A 16,467-nucleotide genomic window follows, 5' to 3' on the forward strand; every position below is an offset into this window, starting at 1 on the left:
GGGCCGATTTCTCTTTGACCTGTTACCTGGCCTCCTTTCCTGTTCCCTGACCTCTCCTGGACTCGCTGCTCACTCACCTTTGTTTCTGTCCACGGCAGTCACAGCTGTATCGAGACAGTGAGCAAGCTCACTGGGGCCCGTGCTGAGGGCCTAGGGGAAACTGGGCTTTCTGCCAACAGCAGGGAGTCCGGGGTCCTTGGAGAGCCAGGGACTCCACAAAATATGCAAACTCTAGGCAGCGTACTAAGTAGTTAATTAAAACAAAATTATACATGCCAAACAGCAAGGAATACCCAGTGTAGTTTTCTGGTGTCATCTCCTTATCCTGCCTCCCTGATAAACAGGACCTAAGAATGGCCTGGTGAAGCAAAATATGTCTGTTTTGGCCCAATCTGATCCGTTTCTTTCTAGTTTAACACCATTTGATCTTTAGGTTCCCAGCTGCTGTGATTCAGGTACCACACTGTCTATGAGGATGGATCATTTCTCATTTCCTTGCTGGTTCATTTTTCTTTTTCTTTTTCTTTTTCTTTTCTTTTTTTTTTTTTTTTTTTTTTTTTTTAATTTTTTTTTATTTTTCTGAAGTTGGAAACAGGGAGGCAGTCAGACAGACTCCCGCATGCACCCGACTGGGATCCACCCGGCATGCCCACCAGGGGGTGATGCTCTGCCCATCTGGGGCATTGCTCTGTTGCAATCAGAGCCATTCTAGTGCCTGAGGCAGAGGCCACAGAGCCATCCTCAGTGCCCGGGCCAACTTTGCTCCAATGGGGCCTTGGCTGTGGGAGGGGAAGAGAGAGACAGAGAGGAAGGAGAGGGGGAGGGGTGGAGAAGCAGATGGGCGCTTCTCCTGTGTGCCCTGGCCGGGAATCGAACCCGGGACTCCTGCACACCAGGCCAACGCTCTACCACTGAGCCAACTGGCCAGGGAACTGGTTCATCAAAGCAAAAGAGCCTCAGCCCAGGACTCATGTCGTCATCAACTATAGCCCACCTGCCCCAGCTCTCACTGTTCCTAATGTGATGCTGCACACATCTGTGCAGTGGTTGAGCTTAGGAGACTCACACTCCTCCCATTCGCTCTCTGTGAAATGTGGGCAGCAGCAGCCCATGTTCTGGAAACAGCTGCCCTCACTCCATGATATCTCTGCCACGGACAGAGGAAGTTGTCATACTCATTGTCCTTGCCTTCTGAAAGAAAAGTTAAGAACTAACTTAACTTCCCCCAGTGCATAGAACTTATGAGCTCTGGGTTTCCTGTTGTCACACATGTTTATACATCTCCAGCCACAGGTATACTCTTATTAAACTAGGCCACGCCTACTGTGGATGGATTAAGTGAATACGATCTTTTCAGAGGTTGGGACTGCCATCTTCAACTTTAGACAACAAGAGCTATCTATCATGGTATGCACTCTGTTCTAAGCACTTTCCTCTCTTACCTCATTTACAGAATGCTAATCTATCTAGGAGCTCATTTCACAAGTACTCAGCTTCCAGTGTACATTCAAATAGACATGGTACTGAGCATAACTAATATTTACATCATGTTTTATGATTTACAAGGAAGTGTCTTATGTATTATCCTTTTTTTAATTTCACAGCTCAGTGAGGTAGGCAGAAGCAGTATTACCATCCTCATTTAGCAGATTAAAAATTTGAAGTTAAGTGATTTTGCTTGGTCAATAAAATACACTTAATCCCTGCCCTCTAGAACTATGTAATCTATGGGGCAAGAAGACACCAAACAAATAACGACACCAAGTATCCATAATTAAATGGAATAAAGGCTAATGATAAAGAACAAGAAACTATAAGAGAGAATGACAGGTAGGAGCTCATTTAGATTGGGGGTACAGAGGACGTCTGTGAGGAAGGGTCACTTCGTTGACAGATGAAGCCAATTGAAGATTTGAGGAAGACTGTTGTCCAGCACTCTCTCCACTGGCAAAATGCACATCTCTGATGGTGACAAGCTCCATCTGCGGAAAGCACACCCACTGCCCTCCCATAAGAGTCCTGAAATCACTCGATGAGGAACATCCCCACAGCTATAACATTCTCTTCTCCTGGTTAGATCAGTCGTTTGAAGCAAACAGAGATCAGAACCCACACCTGTCAGTGCACTTAGCTTCCTTTCCTGTCCCTTCTTCCTTCTTTTCCTCCTTTATTGGTGCTGGAGATGGGGGTGTCATCACAATGTCTGAGAACAGGCAGACATTATAGGCTGTGTAATGCACTGAGGGTGTGCTGTGAGTGCGCATCAGTGCTTGCATCAGTGAGACTGGCGCAATGGGAATAAACACAGCTAACAGTGGGTGCTCACGTGCCCATCACTGTGCCAAGTACTGTGTATGTAGTGACTCATTAGAACCTCACAACAAACTCCACCAGACAGGTGCTATTATTACCGTTTTTCTTTATTAATGAGGGAACTGAGGCAACATCACATAGATAGCAAGAAGTGGAACCGAGATTCCAAGCATTGCATCCCCAGGCTCTGCTGCCTCTCTGCATGGCCTATCACTTACATCACCATCTGTAGCAGGATGATCTATTTTACTCATTTGCATTGTATTCTCAATGTTTTTCTCCCTTCTGCTCCCTCTTCCAATTTTAAGAAGTTAGTGAAGCCTTTTATGTTTCCCTCCATCCATCCTCCAAGCAGAAAAAGGAAGCCATAGGCACACTGTCTTTTGTCTTTCTAGGGAAGCTCGGTCTCCCTGAAGAGGTGATGCCGGAAAAGGGGCTGCCAGAAGAGGTGATGCTGGAAGAGGAGGGTGGGGAGGGGACTGCAGGGAGCCGAGAGGACGAAGCGAGCGAGGCCGTGGCTGGGTGAGAACTGGACACGCAGGCTGTCCCCATGACAGCGGCAAAGCCCAGAGGGACCCAGCACGTCATAGTGCTTCCAGGAGACTGACGCAGTGCCGGGGTCCCTCTGTGGCTAATGCCAGAGGAACTCTGTGTATGTAAAGCCTTTAGTGCCTGTGCACAAGTGGGCCATCAGGGTGTGGGCAGAAAGCTCAGAAAGAAAAGACCAGCGAGGCCTGCTGGGTAGCTGTTCAACCTCTGATGGTGTTGGTGGGGGTGCCAGGGAGAACGATAGCTTAAAATAAATTTATCTACAAATGGAGATGAGGGAGAGTGGTTCAGAGCCAGGTTTCATTTTAATTTTAATTAAAATTAACTAATTAAAATTTTCATTTTAATTAGAATAAATGAGTGTTTCCTATACTCTTGGATTGGTGAAGTCATAGTGCTATTTGCTGCAAAATACCCTAAGTTTCACAAATTCACCATTCTCCTTGAGTGTATACTCTGCCCTGAAAAATCACAAGCTTCAGGCCCAAAACCAATGCTGGGGGCCTTTGCCCCATCAATTCTGCCTCTCTGTCAGCTCCCAGCGGGGCCTGCAGCTAGATCTATGATAACTCAGGGATTCTTGCAGCCTGCTGGCTAGTGTAGGCCCAACAGTGCTGAAAAGCGTTCAAGTGGCAGCTGTTCAACAAACATCTGTTGATGATTTTAAATGTCTCCTTTAAAATCACCCTGTAAGTACCAAAGCTAAGCCTTACGATAATTTTGCACATATTTATTTATCCACTGCATCTTTTTGTGCCTGTTTCCTATTACTAATTATTGTACTTCTCACCTTTTTCCTACAGGCATATCTCCTATTAAATGTATCTGCATTTTTTGTTTGTTTGTTTTTTTACAAAGCTCTAGCTCTCGACATGATTTTCTTGATGCAGGCATGAGAATGTAGGTGTATCCTCTCTTCTTCCCCCTCGAAACTACACAAGCCTAGTTTACCAGCACCTGTGCATTCTCGCAGGGGTGGTGCTGTGCGTGCTAAGGCACTGCCAATGCCCCACTTCAGAGGGAGGGTTGGAAGGGTTGCCAGGCTTTGCTTGGCCTCCCATCCAGCTTTTAGTGAACCAGGTCCAAGAACAAGCAGCCCCTGACAACCACAAACGCCCGGCCTTGCCGTCTGCATGGGCCTCACAACAGAGTCTCCTTGCAAAGAAACAGGTGCCCTTATTCCCAGGGCATCAAAAAGTTGGGCTGTGGCCCAAGGAAAGCAAGGCCACATACCTCAGAGGGGTCTACTTCACTTTGTCACTTGGCCCTGTTAGTCTGGTTTGCAGGGGGGGCCCATGTGGGAAGGAGGGCTGAGTTAATCAGATGCAGGCCTTGAGAACAGCCACATGAGTAGCAGGAAGGGAGAGAAGAGGAGGAAAAGGTATTTTTCATATTTCCAAATGTGGGTGGAGCTCATCTTTCAGGGAAGGAAAAGCATGCATAATGTGGTGTGTCATTCCTGATCTTAGAAATAATTGCATGCATGAATCATAATCCAATCAGATGAACAAGCCCCTTGGCAGGGTGACAAGCATGCTAGACTTGGAGCCAGAAGAAGCCAGTACACGTATCCAAGCTCTGCTACTCATGAGCTCGCTGACCTTGGACAATCTCCTCTAAGTCTCCTCACCTCCAGGATTCTTACTTTCTCCAATCCATTCTTGACACTGCTGCCAGATTCATTTTCCTTAAACACAAGTCTGACCACAACGCTTTCCGATTCAAAACCTTTTGTTCACTCCCCTTTGCATGTGGACTAAAATCCAGCTCCTGGGTAGCGTGGCAGACTGTCCTGTGTAATGCAGCGACGCCCCCTTGGGCCTCTGCCCTCCTCATCGCTGTGCTCTGGCTATGCTATGTGTTCCCCCAGCCTCCGGCCTTGGCTTATGCTGTGTTATCAGGGGAACCTTGCCCACTGGTCAGTGCTCCTCTGAACCATCTGCTGAGAAACTCTCCTAATCAGACCCCCAGCAAATTTCCTCAAGCCCTTTGTGCACTGCTGCTGAGTCTCGTAAAACCTGTGATGCAATCATGTATTTCCATGGAGGATTGCCAGGTTGAACTAATAAAAATAATGATAATGGTAATGATAAGATGCCCCATTAAATTTTTTAGTATATAGTAGACATCTGTATACTAAAAAATTGTTTGTTGTTAACCTGAAACTCAAATTTAACTAGGCATATATGTATCTGTAACTGGGCATGTATGTGGATTTTCCCTGCTGGACTGACTCACGTCAGGTGGAGACTGATGAGACCTGTCGGCATTACCCTCGGTACACACAAAATAACTGGCAGATGTTTGAGAGTCTTTATTTACTTTACATGATTGGTACTTGGAGTTTCTAACCTTTAAAATTATTCCTTTTACAGGAAAGTGAATAAACACTTTACTCCCTTTTCTTTGTCTTTTAACATTAAATCTTTAGGAAACTAAATGCTGTCTCGTGCACAATCCAGATTGCAGTGTCTGACTTTCCAGACCCAACCTACCATGGACACTGACGGACTCTAGATGGCGCAATGGACTAACGCACTAACCTCCCAGCTCTCGGTGCGGATGCTCGCGGAAGAAAGGATGCGGTTCTGCCGCAGCGCCCTGCATTATTAATTGTGACGCTGCCGCAGAGATGGGAGGAGCCCGCCGCCATCTCGCCAAGTCCCCTGCAGCAACGGAAACGGTGCTTGAAGAAGCTTCTCCTTCTCTCTGCAAAGTCTTTGATGTGTGAGGAGAGAGCTCTGTCGCGTACACTGTTTCTTTCATTCGTAGGAAGATCGGACCTTTCTATCGTCGAAATCATTTTTATTTCTCATTGTCATTGTGAATAAAGACACTAAAGAATCGCAGCTGTACTTTTGATGGCCACTGCCTTTTAAATCAACATCTATTTAAAAATATTACCAACTGTAATTAAAAGGCAATAAAAATCGTGTGGGATGTGGGCGGGGTGAGGATGTTCATCACTCAATCATAAAACATTTTTATATAACTAGAAGAAAATATTTTGGATGTAAAATAATGACTTTATATTCATTTAACCATGGTTACATTTTCAGCCTCCATTGCGACTGGAAATATGCACATTCTAACAAAGTAAATAGAAGCTCTGAAACTAAACCGTGGGTGGGGCTTCCATGTGATCCATGGGTGGCTTCCCTCCGTCCTGACCAGTAGAGGGCGATAATTCACTCAGACAAAAAAGGCAATCACACAAAAGATAAAGATACACAGTAAACATTTTATAGTAACGGAATTTAACATGTATGTTCACTCAGCAATCCTTTTATTGGGCCAATATCTTTTCTATGAATCTGAATTTTCTTATTAAAGTGCTGTATTGTTCCCTTTCTTTGCAGACCACACACATAATGCTTCCTCCATGGTGTCTCACTAGGTTTCCTTAGTGAAATGAAACTTTAAAGACAGTGTAAAGGTTCTTAAGAATCCTTCTAGATTCTGTACTGATTGATCACCATCAAATATAATTCAATAACCCTTTTTAAAGTGACTTTCCTTCATTGAGTCTTTCTCAAGCATTATATCTAATTTACATTGCTAACATACCCCTCTTTCTTTGTGTATTTGTGTATTACTGGTTTTAATACTATCTGGTCAAATTGTGTAATTATCAAAATACAATCAGGTGAAATGAACAGTTAGGAAAGAAGCTGACTGTGAGTCAACTAGACAGTAGCTTCCGGTCATAGCAGCCACCAGCCGTCAGTGGGCTGTAGGCATCAAGTGTCATAGCTAGGGCTGCTGTGAGAGAATACCACAGACTTGGGGCTTATATGCAACGGAAGTTTATTTCTCACGGTTCTGGAGACTGAAAGTCTGAGATCAGGATCATAGTCCCGTTCTGGGGAAGGTCCACTTCCTGGTTCAAAGGCAGTCTTCCTCTGTATTCTCACATGCTGAAAAGAGGACAAGAGAACACTCTGGGTTCCCTATACCATCATATTGAGGGGTACGATTTCAACAACTGAGTTTTGAAGGAGTACAAATATTCAGTCCATATAGGCAGTATGTTTCACAAAGTAAATAGAAGGTCAGTTAATCTGGCTAGTCAGTTGCCCTGGAGGTTAATTAAGAGAGCTACTTGAATTCAGAAAAGTAATAATTATTTCTCAAAAAAAAACAACCCAATAAAAATATACACTAACCTACCACTTAGCCCACACACTGTAATGAAATCCATTGCTAAATCACATGCCATCCTAACTTTGACCTGGCAGAACAAAACCAAGCTCACTCTCACGCCCAAATGGCTGTCAGTTAATGAGGCTCATCCACAGAGGATTCCCCGAAGCGAGTATCAGGTCAACATTTTGAGTGTAGAAAACAATTCTTCAGTCTTGACTGCTGACATGCCATCTGTAACTTGAGCCAGTCACTCAGACACTCACTAGCCCCTCAGATTAAATCAAGTTAGTGTCCCCCTTCCACCATGCTCATGGGCAATTGCATCATAATCATTATTGAGTACCTGCTCCATCCTGGTTTATGTGTGGGTTCCAGTTTCCTGCAGTCCACAGACCACATTGTCCCAGACCCCATGGTTCCTTGAGGGTGGAGCCTCTGCTATTTCTGTACCACCCTTGGGACATGGGAGTCATTGGTGAGTTGGAAGGTCCTGCGTGTGGAGTTCAATCTCTCTGGCTAGAGTCACCCCGAGGGATGTCTTGCCATCTCCCCAGCATACAGCCAAGGGATGGTGAGAAGCTCCCACCACCACAAGACCTCTGACCAGTCAGTTGTAGGGGGACTCTCTCCCTCACCACCTAGCTGTCTCCAAAGACATGCCTCTTTCCCCTTCTGCTCTAAGGGAGAATTTGAATTCACTGTAAACAGTGACAGTACAAACCCATTCAGACAGGCTCACCAACCCTTCAGAACCAAGGGGTGATAGAAACATTTGGGATTGGCACTGCATAAAAATAAGTTCTGTTCTAGTGTGAAAAAAGGTAATGTTAAACATTCAAAGCAGCTTTGAACAGGAGTATTCTGTCTTTTCTGGACAGTTATAAAAAGAGGAGAGACGACCCCACCATGAAGAATATGGGGTTTCTGCTCTTGGACTGTTGAAGCATTTCCACGTCTAAACATTTCACTTTAATAACCAGCATTTCCAGTCAGTTCATTCCTTCAGTCCCACCTCTAATTAAGCAAGTGCATTCAATTTTCAGTATCAGCAACAAATGTCCCTTCAGCCCCCAAATGCCTATTACAGTTGTACACCTTTTTTATTATAGAAAAGAAGCATCACAAGTTCATGGTATGCAAATGTTGGCTTTGAGAAAATGAACTTGGAAGCAAGTAAAAAAGTAATCAGCAGGGAGTACAACGGTGGAAAAGAAAACTGGAACTCACAGCTCTTGGGAGTTTGAGGGCATTCCAGGTCAGCATGCCACTTCCCTTAGGGAGCTCATTATTGAAGAAGACAGTCCACGCCTTTGTTGGAAGCCTCTGCAGCAACGCTATCAAGTAGAATGTTCTGCAGTGATGGAAATATTCCATAATATAGAGCTATATTGTGCTTGCTATTAGACATTTAAAATATGGCTAGTGCAAGTAGGAAATGAATTTTAAATTTTGTTTAATTTTAATTACCATATTTTTTTTGCTCCATAAGATGCACTTTTTTCCCCCAAAAGTGGAGGGGAAATTGCCCGAGTGTCTTATGGAGCAAATGTTCATTTTTTTTAGCTGCTGCGGTTTCCCGGACAACTAGAAGAGTATTTGAACATTAAAGTCTCTTCTCATTGTTAATAACAGTGCTAATAGTTGTTAATACTGCTGTTGAGTTTACATTGTTGAAATATTATTGTGGTATATTTTATTAAATATTTTAACACACCATTTGGTTCAGAATATTTTTTTTCTTATTTTCCTTTTTAAAACCCTAGGTTCGTTTTATGGTCAGGTGTGTCTTATGGAGCGAAAAATATGGTAACTTAATTTAAATTTAAATAGTCATATGTGCTATGGAATACTACTCAGCCATAAGAAATGATGACATCAAATCATTTACAACAACATGGATGGAACTTGATAACATTATACTGAGAGAAATAAGTAAATCAGAAAAAACTAAGAACTAATATGATTCTATACATAGGTAGGACATAAAAATGAGACTCAGAGACATGGACAAGAGTATGGGGGTAATGGGGTGGGGAGGGAGGTAAGGGAGGGGGTTGGGGGAGGGGAGGGGCACAAAGAAAACTAATTAGAAGGTGATAGAAGACAATTGGACTTCGGGTGATAGGAATGCAGCGTAATCAAATGTCAAGATAACCTAGAGATGTTTTCTCTGAACATATGTACCCTGATTTATCAATGTCACCCCATTAAAATTAATAAAAAAATAGTCATATGTGGCTAGGAGCTAGCATGTTGGACAGAACAACTCTGCAGTCCTTTTCTCTATTAATCTATGATTTTTACCTCACTTCCTTCTGTAAAGGGTCTAAGATGGCTTACCAAAAAAATCAAGTACAACATGAAATAGGAAAAGTGAAAACATTTTAACATTAAAAAAATAAATAAATAAAAGAAAAAGGAGTTCTGTAAAAGAAAATAGAGAAATAGATGTTCCCAGACACATGGAATTAATTAGTCATTGCTTTTAGAAATTAAATTTACTTCTGCTTGAGCAGGCAATGGCACAGTGGATAGAGCATTGGTCTGGGAAGCAGAGACCCAAGTTCAAAACCCCACAGTAACCAACTTGAGCACGGGCTCACCAGCTTGAGCATGGGGTCGCTGGCTTGAGCATGAGATCATAGGCATGACCCCATGGTCACTGGCTTGAGCCCAAAGGTCACTGTCTTGAGCCCAAGGGCGCTGGCTTGAGCAAGAGGTCACTGGCTCAGCTGTAGAATCCCAGTCAAGGCATGTATAAGAAAGCAATCAATGAACAACTAAGGTGCTGCAATGAAGAATTGATGCTGGCCTTGGCCAGTTGGCTCAGTGGTAGAGCGTCGGCCTGGCGTGCAGAAGTCCCAGGTTCAATTCCCGGCCAGGGCACACAGGAGAAGCACCCATCTGCTTCTCCACCCCTCCCCCTCTCCTTCCTCTCTGTCTCTCTCTTCCCCTCCCGCAGCCGAGGCTCCATTGGAGCAAAGATGGCCCAGGCGCTGGGGATGGCTCCTTGGCCTCTGCCCCAGGCGCTAGAGTGGCTCTGGTCGCAACAGAGCGACGCCCCGGAGGGGCAGAGCATCGCCCCCTGGTGGGCAAAGCGTCGCCCCCTGGTGGGCGTGCCGGGTGGATCCCGGTGGGGCGCATGCGGGAGTCTGTCTGACTGTCTCTCCCCGTTTCTAGCTTCAGAAAAATACAAAAAAAAAAAAAAGAATTAATGCTTCTCATCTCTCCCTTCCTGTCTGTCTGTCCCTACCTGTCCCTCTCTCTCTCTCTCTCTGTGTCTTTTGCTAATATATATATATATATGTATATATATATGTGTGTGTGTATATATATCAATATATATATACATATTATTTCTAAGTTTCTGGAAGTAAGGTAAAAATGAAAAGTCACACAGGACACAAGGTTGAAATTTGTAGTTAACAATTGTTTGGCTGTGAGCAACTCTTATTTTCTGGAAACTGTTGACCTGTCTCTGAAGCTCCCAGCCCTCACAAATCTCACCTGCTCAGTTATGGCAGAGCCACTTAGGGTGACCCTACCCTTGGCATCTAACTTAACAGCAGTGACTGATCAATCACAGTCATTTTCTTGAGAAACTGAACTTGGGACATAGGTAGGTGTGACAGCAGATGTGAAACTCGGGGTTAGTGGAATAGAGGGGCAGAGAATGGTGGTCTGCACCCAGGCAGGAGAACACTCTTGGTCTCTACCTGCTCTTACTTACTAATTGTGTGACGTTGGTCACATACCCTAACTTCTCTAGACCCCTTTCTCTGTAGGTTGGGAGTGATTTTAGTTCAGATTTCAAAGTTGTAAAATATAAATGCGAGGACATAATAGTGTTCCACAGATATTACTATTAATTTTAATAATATTAAGGGAAGAATTCCAGCAGCATTCAAATAACTGGATGTATGTCATTGCCAAAGTCTTAGCAATTACCAGCCCTTGGGCTTCATGACATACACTCCACCCCCATATTCTTAAAATAATATTTCTATTTCCCTTTAGCTAATTTGGGTTGGGTTTCTGGTAAAGTATCCAGCAAGTTCTAACTTGTTAACCATTTTGTTTAGAAGTCTAACTTGTCTTCTATCTTATATAGAAGGCCAGGAGTACCTACCTTCTATAGTTTCTTATGACAGGCAAGGGACACAGAATAGGAGGTCACAACCTTAAAAGTTGCTACATTTGGCCCTGGCTAGTTGGCTCAGTGGTAGAGCGTCAGCCTGGTGTGCAGGAGTCCTGGGTTCGATTCCCGGTCAGGGCACACAGGAGAAGCACCCATCTGCTTCTCCACCCCTCTCCCTCTCCTTTCTCTCTGTCTCTCTTTTCCCCTCCCACAGCCAAGGCTCCATTGGAGCAAAGTTGTCCTGGGCACTGAGGATGGCTCTATGGTCTCTGCCTCAGGCGCTAGAATGGCTCTGGTTGCAACAGAGCGAAGCCCCAAATGGGCAGAGCATCGCCCCCTGGTGGGCATGCCAGCTGGATCCCGGTCGGGCGCATGCGGGAGTCTGTCTGACTGCCTCCCTGTTTCCAACTTCAGAAAGGTACAGAAAAAAAAAATTGCTACATTTAGTGAACATTTGCCATGTTTTTGGCTGTCCAGCATTCACACCTTCTTATTTAAAATAAACCTTCCAGAATATGCCTCTTGATGGGAGACAGGGTCTACTTCTTGCTATAGGAGCTAAAGGTTGCCAAATGACACTTTTCTTCACCCCGCAGCAGCTACACTGTCAATATGTTACCTGGGATGAGCTAATTGAACACTCCTTTGGAAGAAGACCACCAACATAACTTATACTTGTCATCCCAGAGCCTGGTTCACAAGGGGACAGCATCCTCCCCCCTTGCGGTTGACCAGATGACTCTTGCAACATGACCTTCATTGGCTCCCCCTGTCCATCCTCCCATTTTTCAAGCCTCGTTCTGCAATCTTCCTATCGATTCTGTGAGCTACCCAACATGCTCCCAAAGAATTCGTTCTCCGCATAAGTTAGCTTGGAGAGGGTCTTTGGTTTGTAAACAGTAACCTTGAAAATACAGCTTGCTCCTTGGGCTCTTGCTGCATCACCATCAACTAATGTTACTACTTCAGTCTCCATGATGAGCACATTTCTATCAATTCTTGCACAATAATATGGTGCTTGGACTGCCAACTGTCCACACTTGGCCTGATCATTTTACCATGGCACAGCCTATGATGGAAGAGTTCAGAAGGACCGTGCAGGTACCAGATATGCTGCATTGCTCCCAAAGTTACCAGGATCAGATTTGGAGCTATGATGTACTCGGGAGAAGAAAACAAGTTGCCTTCAGAATGACTGAAATTATACAAAAGTCAAATCTTTGTTTTCTATGTAAAATGGGTGTGCCAAAACACCTTATAATGATCTTATCATTTAGATTAATAAGTTAGTATTTTTTATTGATAAAGTATATTATAGTTTCACCTTCTAATATAAAGTTCTTCCTAGAAAACTTTTAGTTCGACATTTTATCCACTATAGGTTCTTCTCTAAATTTTAAGTCGACAAGGGCTTGGATATCCAGTGCCTAAGACTGTTCCCAGAGAACAGTAGATAATAAGTGTTTGTTGAACAAATGAATAAGGGTGGTAATTTATGAGTTAATTCATAAACAGTCTACCAGAGCGGAATGAGGAGTCAACCTCTCAGAATGACAGGCCTTTTCGTGAGCTCAGTAATAGAGAAAGAGCAGGGCTGATGATCCAGAACATCCACTCATTACACAAGTATGAGACTGTTTGGGTCTGTTTGTTTTTCATTGTGAGGAAAATTCACAATGAAATGTTTCTGTTTAAAGTAACAAGCACACCCAGTGGGAAACTTTGACTCAAGCTGTAAAATAGTCATCGATGGCAAACTGCGATCGTGTCTGATACTGGGGTTAGATGTGTTAACATACTCTGTACAATGAAGAGTTCACCTCTGGCATTTGAAGGGCTCTCTCTTCATTCCTCTTCTTGCTTAGCTCTCCAGGAACACCTGGATAAGCAAACTATTCCACACCTGGCTCAGATTCATTTGGATAACCCCAGTAATCTCTTAGAGCCTAACTTTTGGTTTTCCCCTTTTTAAATTTAATCCAAAACAAAGAAGAAAAAGAATAATTTCTGACGCCATTTGTCATTTGTATAAATAAAAATACATTCCCGGTTTCTCCTGCTTTGACACATCAGAGGAATGCAGCTAGATATGTTTTTTTTTTTTTTTACCAATTCAAGATTACCTCGCTTAAAATATTGACTAACTGGTCTTTGAAATTTTTCATTTGAGGATCCTGGAGACTCCTTATAAAGATAGGCAGTCATCCTCCAAGGGAGCAGAACTGAAGTATAGGAAGCCAGGGTGTCTGCTGATGGAGAGGGATGTGCCTTTGACGTTAGGATGAATTAAGACACAGCCTCACAAGTAGACATGCCAGATCATGGGCTTTAAGTGAAGTGGAGCTGCTTTTCACAGGGCAACTCTGTCTAGACCAGAGCTTCTCAAACAAATACAAACTGCGCATGGTCATGATTCAGGGTCTGGGTGGGTCTTGCGATTCTGCATTTCTCACCAGCTCTGGGGTGATGTCAGTGCTGGTGGTCCTCAGACTCCACCAGCAGCGGGGGGAGGGTGGGGGGCTCAGGCTCCAAGGTGAGCAACGCAGGCAGTTACATACGTAGCAGTGTCTGACAATTTCCCGGAGCGATTTCTGGTACACTCAGTAAGGGAAACCAAAGTATAGAAGAAAAAATTTATTTTAAATATTCCTATTCCCATTTCCCAGAAGCAGTGGCTTGCACCCTTGGCTGCAATTAGAATCACTTGGGGAGCTTTAAATATCCTGGTGCCTCGAACCCACCTCACACCAATGACATCAGCATCTCCAGGGGCGAGACCCAGGCATCAGGCTGTTTTAAAGCTCCCCGGGGGATTCCAGAGCGTGGCCAGAGCTGAGACTGGCTGGCCACCGGGAGCCTTTCCTCAGTCATTGCTACTGACTGCCAGCCCAACTTCTCACTGCTCCTTCCAGCGGCCTCCTGTGCTGGGATTGGCCGTGCGCCCCCTGCCTGTGGAGCCAGGCTCCCCACATGAGGTTTGGGAGTCACAGCCAACAGCCCATTTGCCCCAGAGGGTTCATCTCTCTGGCATCTCAGCCGGTCCGTGCTTTCAGAGCTGACACAGGACTTGCCATCTGCCAGGGGGCCTCCTCCCAGAGTCTGTTCGACACAACACAGATTCCACTGGGATGCTAAACAGTGCTATTTCAAAAGGAAAATAAATGTATTTTTATTAAAGTAGTTTGCGCTAAACAAAGTCAACCAGATTTATTTACTTGTAGAACTCCTCAGACCTTTTAATGTTTAATAGGCCACTGTCCTCATCCCCAGTAGAAAGATACGGCAGGCAACATTTTCCACATAAATTTGACTACAAAAGGTTTAAAAAGAAAATCCAAGAAACATATTTTGAAACATACTGCTGCAGGGTATAATTTAAACTTTAAACTTTCCTGGATACATTTACTAATATTTTCAATATTGGTGTTATCATGTATATATTGTACTCAATTGACTAGTGTTTTACGGGTAACTGACTACAGTTATGCTGTGTGTTATGTCAGGTACCAGGAAGCAGGAGGTTGGCATCTGGTTTGCATGAAACAATTAGAGAAGAGCTGTGCTTAACTGAGTTGTACCGTTAAAATACGATACAATGTAATTTAATTTAAAAAGTAAAGGAAGAGTAAAAGAGGACTACTTAAGGCAAGCAAGTCTTTGTGGAGGAAGTGTTACCTCCCTTGAAGAGCTTGAGGAATGAGTAAGGTGTAGACAGATGTGCAAGAGAGCAGAGAAAACAGCATAAAGCAGAACCTAAAAGCAGGAACGAGTGGGGTGGGACGTGAGCAGGGGTAGGGCGTGGACGTGAGGACAGCGAGAAGGCCAGCCTAAGACAGCAGTGATGGGGATACTGGATGTGTACAAATAAAAAGAAAACTTGCTAATAAGGTGATATCCAATTTTCCCAATAATTTTTTAAAACCTTTTTTCCCCCTTTGTAGCCAGCCTGAATGTATAAACGTGTAAGAATGTAAATGAAATGGTCAATGTCCTTTTGCCATATTTATTTATTTTATTTTATTTTATTTATTTATTTATTTATTTATTTATTTATTTATTTATTTTTTGTATTTTTCTGAAGTTGGAAACCGGGAGGCAGTCAGACAGACTCCCGCATGCGCCCAGCCGGGATCCACCCAGCATGCCCACCAGGGGGCGATGCTCTGCCCATCTGGGGCATTGCTCTGTTACAACCAGAGCCATTCTAGTGCCTGAGGCAGAGGTCACAGAGCCATCCTCAGCGCCCGGGCCAACTTTTCTCCAATGGAGCCTTGGCTGCGGGAGGGGAAGAGAGAGACAGAGAGGAAGGAGAGGGGGAGGGGTGGAGAAGCAGATGGGTGCTTCTCCTGTGTGCCCTGGCCAGGAATCGAACCCGGGACTCCTGCACGCCAGGCCGACAGTCTACCACTGAGCCAACCGGCCAGGGTTGCCATATTTATTAATGTAGTATCCTTACTGTCACAGAGTGGGTTCTCCGGAAGCAGGTGCTGAAGGGGAATCTGGGGTGCCAAATGGTTGTCAGAGATCAACACTGGTGAAAGGAGAGGAGAGGGAGCCAGACTGGGCAGAGAAAGATGTTAAGTTGAGGTGTGGGCCTGACAAAGCTTCAGCCAGCCCTGCAGGGAGCTGGGAGTGAATGTAGTCTCCCAGAGCGATCCCAGGGGAAGCCAGAGTGGCCAGGCCTTTGTATCTGTACCTCATTTGATCACCAGGTAGGGTTTCCCCACAATTGAGACACTGGGTGAGGAGCTGTCTGCAGCCCAGGGAGGCCTCAATGGCTCTGACATGGAAGCAGCAAGTTCTTCCATAAAAGGGATCCGGACAGTGTGCCCCTCAGTCTGATGCTTGTGCCTTTTCAGACTCCTATCTCGAACAATGTACAAGCACTGTTTTTCTCCATTCTCACTTCTTATAACCCAGTTTTTGAAACATTTCTTACATATCTTCTTATGCATCATCTTCACTACTCACAGCTGTATTTTGAGTCATCCATCATAATTTTGCAGAGCATACCACCTTTATATTATAATTATCTAAGGTGCTGGACATACCACATCACTTAAATTCACATGCAGAACTCTTACTAAATGTTTTCTCCAAGCTGCCAATTTATCAGTTTCATTCCATTAGATCAGATTGGTTTGTTTGTTTTTTAACCTTCTTCCTATAGTTACAAACTCATGATCTCCACAAAGTAACTAGCCTCTTACTGTATTTTTCTAAGTAACCTTTAAAAAAATCACTTTAAAAATCTTAGAAATGAGATCATACTCTCAGAAATAATTACTAAACAAGGTTAATTTTTTTGCTCACCTGCTCTT

Source organism: Saccopteryx leptura, chromosome 3, assembly GCF_036850995.1.
Source record: "Saccopteryx leptura isolate mSacLep1 chromosome 3, mSacLep1_pri_phased_curated, whole genome shotgun sequence".
Classification (NCBI taxonomy): Eukaryota; Metazoa; Chordata; class Mammalia; order Chiroptera; family Emballonuridae; genus Saccopteryx; species Saccopteryx leptura.